General features: G+C 39.7%; 1 pseudogene; it reads right to left on the reverse strand.

Moving 5' to 3' along the window:
• Positions 1–6,424: 6,424 nt before the first annotated feature.
• On the reverse strand, positions 6,425–7,087 carry LOC101649596 (annotated as a pseudogene).
• Between the last annotated feature and the right edge of the window lie 199 nt (positions 7,088–7,286).

Here is a 7,286-nt window from a genome sequence, read left to right on the forward strand (position 1 = left end):
ATTGCCGCCACCCAGGGACTGTCCGTACAAGGGAGGAATGGGGCGACCCTCAACTGACTGCTGGTTTAAATCAGGAAAACGGTTCCTTTGAATGCACACATTCTTTTTTAATTCAAAACTTCGTATTTATTCTTTTCTAAATTTAAAAAATTGTGAATTAGGTGGTGTGTGTGTGTTATATTGCTGACCATCATTTTTGTGTTCCATATCTTAAATGACTTGTCAACCCCCCCCTCAGCCCTCCTGCTGTTCCCCCCAGGGCTTACCCTCCCCACTCTCCCTCAGTTCCTTTTCTCCTTCCTCCCGTGGATTACAAAACCCTTCCAACCCTTTCAATACCTGTCAATCCGCTAGTCTATTGCTTCATCTTCCTCCCTGTCCGCAATCCCTCGGTGACCTCCAGCTTCTTGGGACTGAAAGCCTGTTTTGTTTTTCTTTCCTGTAAAAGTGGTTTCATCCAATATATATCCTTTTGTCAACATAAGGACCTCTAGTCCACGCCTTGGGGTTTCCTCATTCTTTTTTAGGGATGCATAGTATTCCATTGTGTGTATGCACCAAAGTTTCTTTATCCATTCTTCTGCTGGTGGCTTTGGGGTTGTGTCCCTCTTCTTGCTATTGTGAGCAGTACGATGAACATGGGTGTGCATGTATATTTCTGTTTGTGCCACGGCTCTGATCTTTAGGGTGTACACCCAGCAGAGCTATTGCTGGATCATATGGAGTTTCCATTCCCAGGTGTTTGAGGTAGCACCAGATTGCTTTCCATAATGGTTGTTCATATTTATAGTCCCACCAGCAATGTGGGAGTCTTCCCATCTCTCTGCACTCTTGCCAACATTTGTTAGTTTCTGTTTCTTTGAACCTGGCTGTCGTTGTGGGTGTAAGGTGGTATCTCATCATTGTTTTAATTTGCATCTCCCAGATGACTAGTGATCATGAACATGTCTTCATGTGTTTGTTGGCCATTTGGATGTCTTCTTTGGGGAATTGTCTGCCCATGCCCTTTGACCAATTTTTAATTGGGTTACTCGTCTTCTGATTGAGATGTTGCAGCGTTCTGTAGATTTTAGAGATCAACTGCCTCTCCATTACATCATCTTGAAAATTTTTTCCAGCTTATGAGTTTCCCTTTCACTCTTTTGATGAAATCTTTCAAAAAAAATTTTGTATGAAAGTGGTTTAATCATCAAGCAACTTAAAAACAAGTAAAACGAAGAGAGTATACTGAGTTAAAGACTAAATATTCTTCAGGGCAAATATGCAAACAATTCAAATATGTATCAATTCAACACTTCAGTCCCTCTATCATGCATGCATCTAGGTCCTATTAGTACTCACAGATGGCACCGTCAATGGCTTCTTGGCAGGCATCATCATGCGCACCAACACGATAGCCTTGTGAAGCATCTGAGTGCCTTGCTTTCAGCAGGTCTCAGTTACCTATTCTATGCTGTGTGGGATTCCTGCATTATATTGGACAGCAACGCCCTTAACTCTGTTCCAATTTTCTCATTGATGATCTTTATAGCTCTGGGATTTACATTTAGGTCTTTGATCCATCTTGAGTTCATTTTCGTCCATGAGGTGAGTTATGGGTCCTATTTTATTCTTATGCAGCTGGAGTTCTAATTTTTAAAAAATCGCCACCCCCACCCCCATTCTTCTTCCCTCGCTCCTCAATATCTTGTCCCTCCCCACTCTGCTGGCTGCCTCCATCCCTGGCCTCCTCATAAAGCATGTCTCTTTTTTCTTTATTTTTCCTTAAGATAATGGGGGTAGTAAATATCTGTTTTTGTAAGAGTGACTAAGTTTGCTTAATGTTCTCTAGCTTTGTCCATGTCTTGTTGTGTTTAAGAGCATTGTCATTGTTTTTTTTATTGATGCATTATATTCCATAGTATGAACGTACCAGAGCTTCTTTATTCATTCCTCTACAATTTGGATATTTGGTTGTTTCCATGTTTTTGTCTATGGAAATTTCTGCAATAAACATAGGTGTGCTTATGTCTGTTCGTGTTGTATTCTTGATTTCTTAGGGTATATACTAAGTAGGGAGATTGCTGAATCATAATATACTTGTATTTGCATTTGTTTAAGAATGTGCCATACGGATTTCTTTTCTTTTTTATTGCCATACTGATTTCAATAGTGGTTGTAGAATTAATTCTACAGTCCCACCAGCAATGTAAAAGCATTCTGAACTCTCCAAGTCCTTTCTAGCATTTATTTTCTGTTGTGTTGAGTTTTGCTGAAAGGGTCGGTGTGAGGTGGCATCTCTTTGTTATTTTAATTCCTCTTATTGCTCATGCATGAAGACATTTCTTCATGTGATTGTTGACTGCCTGGATGTTGACTTTGATAAATTATCTATTCACGTCTTGGTCCCATTTTTTATTATGTTATTTGTATTTTTCTTGTTAATATATTGTATTTTCAAAATAGATTTTGGAGACTAGCCCTTTATCATCATTTTACTACTACATACTTTCCCCCAATCTGTGGGTTTGAGATAGACTCTTTTGGTGAAGTAATTTGATGTGCATAAATGTAGTATTTTCAGTAGATCCCAGTTCTTTATTTTGTCTTCTTCCATGTGAATACTTTTCATTATGTTTGGTAGTGTACTTGACCCTTGCATTAGTTCCTTAAGTTTGTCCCTATGTTTTTCATTGATGGGCTCTATAACTGCGCAGTTTATATTTAGGCTTTGATTAATCTTGAGTTCATTTTTGAACATGGCATGACCTCTGGGCCTTCTTTCATTCTTTTGCAGGTGAAGATCCAGTTTTTCCAGCACCATTTGCTGCAAAGGCTATAACTTCCCTATTTAATATGTTCTACCCCTTTATCAAAGATTAGGTGTCTATAGGTTGTATTTCTGGGTTCTCAATTCTAATTCATTGGTCTTCATATCTAATGTTGTACCAATACCAAGCTGTTTTGATTACTGTGGCTATATAGTAGGTTTTAAAGTCTGGGAGTGAAAGGCCTCCTACTTTGTTTTTATTTTTTAATAGTGTTTTATGTATTCTGGTTTCTTTCCTTTCCAAACAAAGTTGGTGATTAGTTTTTCCATTTCTCTGAAGAGTTGTGGTGGGATTTGGGTCAGAATTGCATTGAATTTGTAAAATATTTTTGGTAATATTAACATTTTCCACCATATCTAGTATCCCTATCCAGGAACACATTCCAAAAAGCTTTCCTATTTGTGTAAACTTCTTTTGGCTTCTTGTAGGAGTGTTTTGTAGTTTCCCTTGTATATGTCTTTTGTTTCTCTGGCAAGATTCATTCCTAAATATTTTACCTTTTATGTAGTTATTGTAAATGGTATTATTCTTTTAATGTATTTTTTGGTAGCATCCTCCTCCTTAATATACAAGGATCCAACTGATTTCTGTATGTTGCTCTTACAGTTGCTACACTACCAAATTTTTCAATTAGTTCGAACAATTTTTTTAAAAAAATAATTTTATTGGGGGCTCATACAACTCTTATCATCCATCCATCCATTGTGTCAAGCACATTTGTACATTTGTTGCCATCATTTCAAAACATTTTCTTACTACTTGAGCCCTTGGTATCAGCTCATTTTCCCCTCCCTCCTCTTCCCTCCCTCACTATGAACAAATTATTATTATTTTTCCATGTCTTGCACTACCTGGGAGGGGGTTATATATAGGTCATTGTGATCGGTTTCCCCTTTATCCTCCCACCTTCCTCTTCCCCTCCTGGTATGGCTACTCTCATTATTGGTCCTGAGGGATTTTTCTGTCCTGGATTCCCTGTGTTTCCAGCTCTCATCTGAACCAGTGTACATGCTCTGGTCTTGAACAACTTTTTAATTGAATCTTTGGGGTTTTCTATATACATGATTATGTCATCTGCAAATAAAGATATTTTTTATTTATTCTGTGCCTATGTGGATACCTTTAATATCTTTTTGATGTCTTATGGCTCTAGCTAAAACTTCCAGGACTGTGTAAAATAAAAGTGGTGATAAAATAAAGGGCAATCTTGTCAAGCTCCTGTTCAAAGAGGAAATGTGTGTTGGTCGGGGTTGATTAGACAAACAAAATCATAGACACTCATATGTGTATAAGAGAGAACTTTAAATCAAAGAGCAATATTGTACATTAAGAAAACATCCCAGCCCAGTTCAGGTTAAGTCCATAAATCCAATATTAGCCCATATGTCTGTTACCAGTCTATAAATTCTTCTTCAGACTCATGCAGCACATGCAATGATGCTGAATGCAAGAAGAAAGATCAGAGACCCGTGGTGGAAAGTCTTGTGGATATAGTGGCAGTGGAAGCAGCTCAGTGCTGGCATAGGTCTCCACATTCGGGCCCCCCACCCCCACCCCCGCTCCAGGGCTCTGGCTCTATCAAATTAGCACATCTGGCTTGTCAGCAGAACGATGAAGCAGAGAAGAGTCTCCTGCCACTAGGGAGGAAGATAAGAGTTCCCAGAATCCTCAGGAGACGGCCCTGCTCTCACAGAGGTCTGTATTGTTTGCTATAATCATATGGTTCTTCTTTATTTTGTTCAGGAGGTGAATTGAATTGATTTTTAATATTAAAGCATCCTTGCATATTTGGTATGAATTCCACTTGAACATGATTTTTTTTAAATGCTTTGTTGAATTCTGTTGGTTTTATTGAACATCTTGGAATGTATATTCATTAGAGACACTGGTTTGTAATGTTCAATTCTGGTGATGTCTTTGTCTGGTTTAAGGATCAGATTTATAGTTGCTTCATAAAATGAGCTTGGTAGTATATTGTCCATTTGTATATTGTGGAATAGTTTTTATAAAACTAGTATTAAATCTTCTCTAAAAGTTTGATAGAATTCTCAGTGAAATACTCTGGACCTGGACTTGTTTATGTGGGGAGTTTTGGGGTTTTTTTGTATGACTAGATCTAATTTTTTTCTGGTGTATGGGTTTGTTGAGATTTTCTACATCATTCTGTTGTAAGTTAGGTAAATAATGCATTTCTAAAAATTTATCCATTTCTTCTGGATTTTCAAATTTGTTGGAGTACAATATTTCATAATATTGTGATTATTTTTAATCTCCTTTAATTTTGTTTTAGTATCACCCACTTCTTTTAAATTTGTAGAATTTGTTTTTTTATCATTCGTTTCCTTTGTTAGGTTTGCCAGTAGTTTATCCATTTTGTTAATCTTTTCAAAGCACCAACTTGTCTTATAGATTTTTTAGTTTGAAAAATATTTTTTTCTGATTCATTTATTTCTGCCCTAATCTTTATTATTTCTTTTCTTCTAGTGTCTGTTTCTTTTTCCTTGCACTTTTTCCAATGGTTGTAGTAGATGTGTTAAAGTGTTCTTTTTTTTCTGCTTTATGGATGTATGCAGTTATTGCTATAAACTACCCTCTGCATACTACTTTTGCCATGTACCAAAGGTTTTGGTAAGTTGTATTTTCACTCTCATTTGTTTCAGGAATCTTTTGATTGTTCTTTATTTAATTACTTCAAAGTATTGCTCAATTTCCATGCACTTGATGTTTGGGAGTTGGGTTTTCTATGGTTGATTTATAATTTTACAGCATTATGATCTGAAAAGATTATTTGTATTATCTCAATGTCTTTGAATTTATTAATGCTTGCTTGATTACCTACAATATGATCTATTCTAGAATAGCTACTGTGGGCATGAGAAAATTAAATGAACTTTTGCTGGCGAAGTGTTCTATATATATATCTCTGAGATTAAGTTGATTATGTTTTTTTGGGGGGGGTATCATTGTTGATTTTCTTTCTAGTTGATCAATTTTTTTCTTTCTCTTTTTTTCTAATTGATCGATCTTTAGTTGAAAGTGATGTATTGAATCTCCCAGTATTATCGTATTATGATATATTTGTCTCTTCATATCTGTAAGAGTTTAATATTAGGCTTGGGACCCAGAACCGTTTTCTTGGCAGGCGTCCTATCTGCAGGTTCTGGGGGAGGAGGGGTACAGGGTGCTGAGCAATCAGGAAGATGTCTGGGGAGGCCCAGGTGGCCCAACAACGCCTAAGCCATTCATCGAACTGGCTCCGGACACCAGCGTCACTGTAGGTCATTTGTCTCCAAGGACTGCCTCCTCCACAGGGAGTGGGGCCAGGTCTAGAAAAGACCCTCAGCCCCAGGACGCCCCTCCAACAGCCAGAGTACAGAAGGGGCTGCATTTCAGGAAGGTTCCTAACTTCAGCCTTGGGTGGCCTGTCCCATGCCTGATCGGTCTGTTGGCACAGGACCCTGGAGTAGGTGGGGAGGGGCCTGGCAGAAGTGGGAGGAGGTGGTCTGTAAGGTAGCCTGCCTTCTGGTCCTGGTGGAGGGAGTGGTGTGCCTGTAGTGGGGGTGGGCAGTGTCCACTCCTCAGGAACATTACCACCCAGCCAAGTGTGTGTGACTTCAACTGTAGATTCCAGCATGGTGAGCCCAGGGCGGGGGTGCTTTAGACCAGGGACCTGAAAGCACCCTGCCCGCCAGGGGAGGCCCTCAGAAGAAGAGCCCCTCACAGATCCGGCGCGTGTCCTCGGGGGGGCCGCCACTGGGTAGCCCACTGCCCGGGGCTCTGTGAAGATCTCATGGTCGTTTCCGCCCGGCATGGTTTTGTCTCCGAAGAAGCAGATGGTGCTGTAGCCGTCCTCCTCCACACGTCGGAGGCAGTACCGCTTGTCCCAGCCCTCAGGGAAGAGTCGAAGCGACGAACCGCTCCCTGATGCGCTCTTTTTTTTAATTATTATTTTATTTATTTATTTATTTTGATGCGCTCTTTTTTGTCAAGCTCACAGAACTCAACGCGCTCCTCTTGGGCGCAGCCTCGTCCGATCGGGGACACGCTCAGCATCCCGTTCTGGAATTCGATGGAGGTGCCCCTCTTCTTGGGGAGTTTAATTTGGGCAATGTAGCTCAGCCAGTGGTTGAGGACATCCTGGATGAGGCCCTCACTCAGGTGACCTTGAATACTCCGTCAGAGTCCCGTCCCCATGGAAGAGGCGCCGTCACGTTTCTAAATGCACACCTAGCGGGGCTCGCGGGCGCCGGCTCCTTTATGATGATTTTTGGTGTCATGTTTCTTTTGTATCTTTGATGCTTTCTTTTAGCTTATTGTCTTATATGGTTTTCATCTGGTTGTTTTGTTTGAAGTTTTCATTTTTTCTTTTCTTATTAAAAAAATCATTTTATGGGGACTCGTACAACTCTTACCACACAATCCATACATAGATGCATTGTGTGAAGCACGTTGTACATTTGTGGCCATCATCATTGT

This window comes from Echinops telfairi, unplaced genomic scaffold (assembly GCF_000313985.2).
Source record: "Echinops telfairi isolate 266 unplaced genomic scaffold, ASM31398v2 ScPeMD7_4;HRSCAF=17, whole genome shotgun sequence".
Classification (NCBI taxonomy): domain Eukaryota; kingdom Metazoa; phylum Chordata; class Mammalia; order Afrosoricida; family Tenrecidae; genus Echinops; species Echinops telfairi.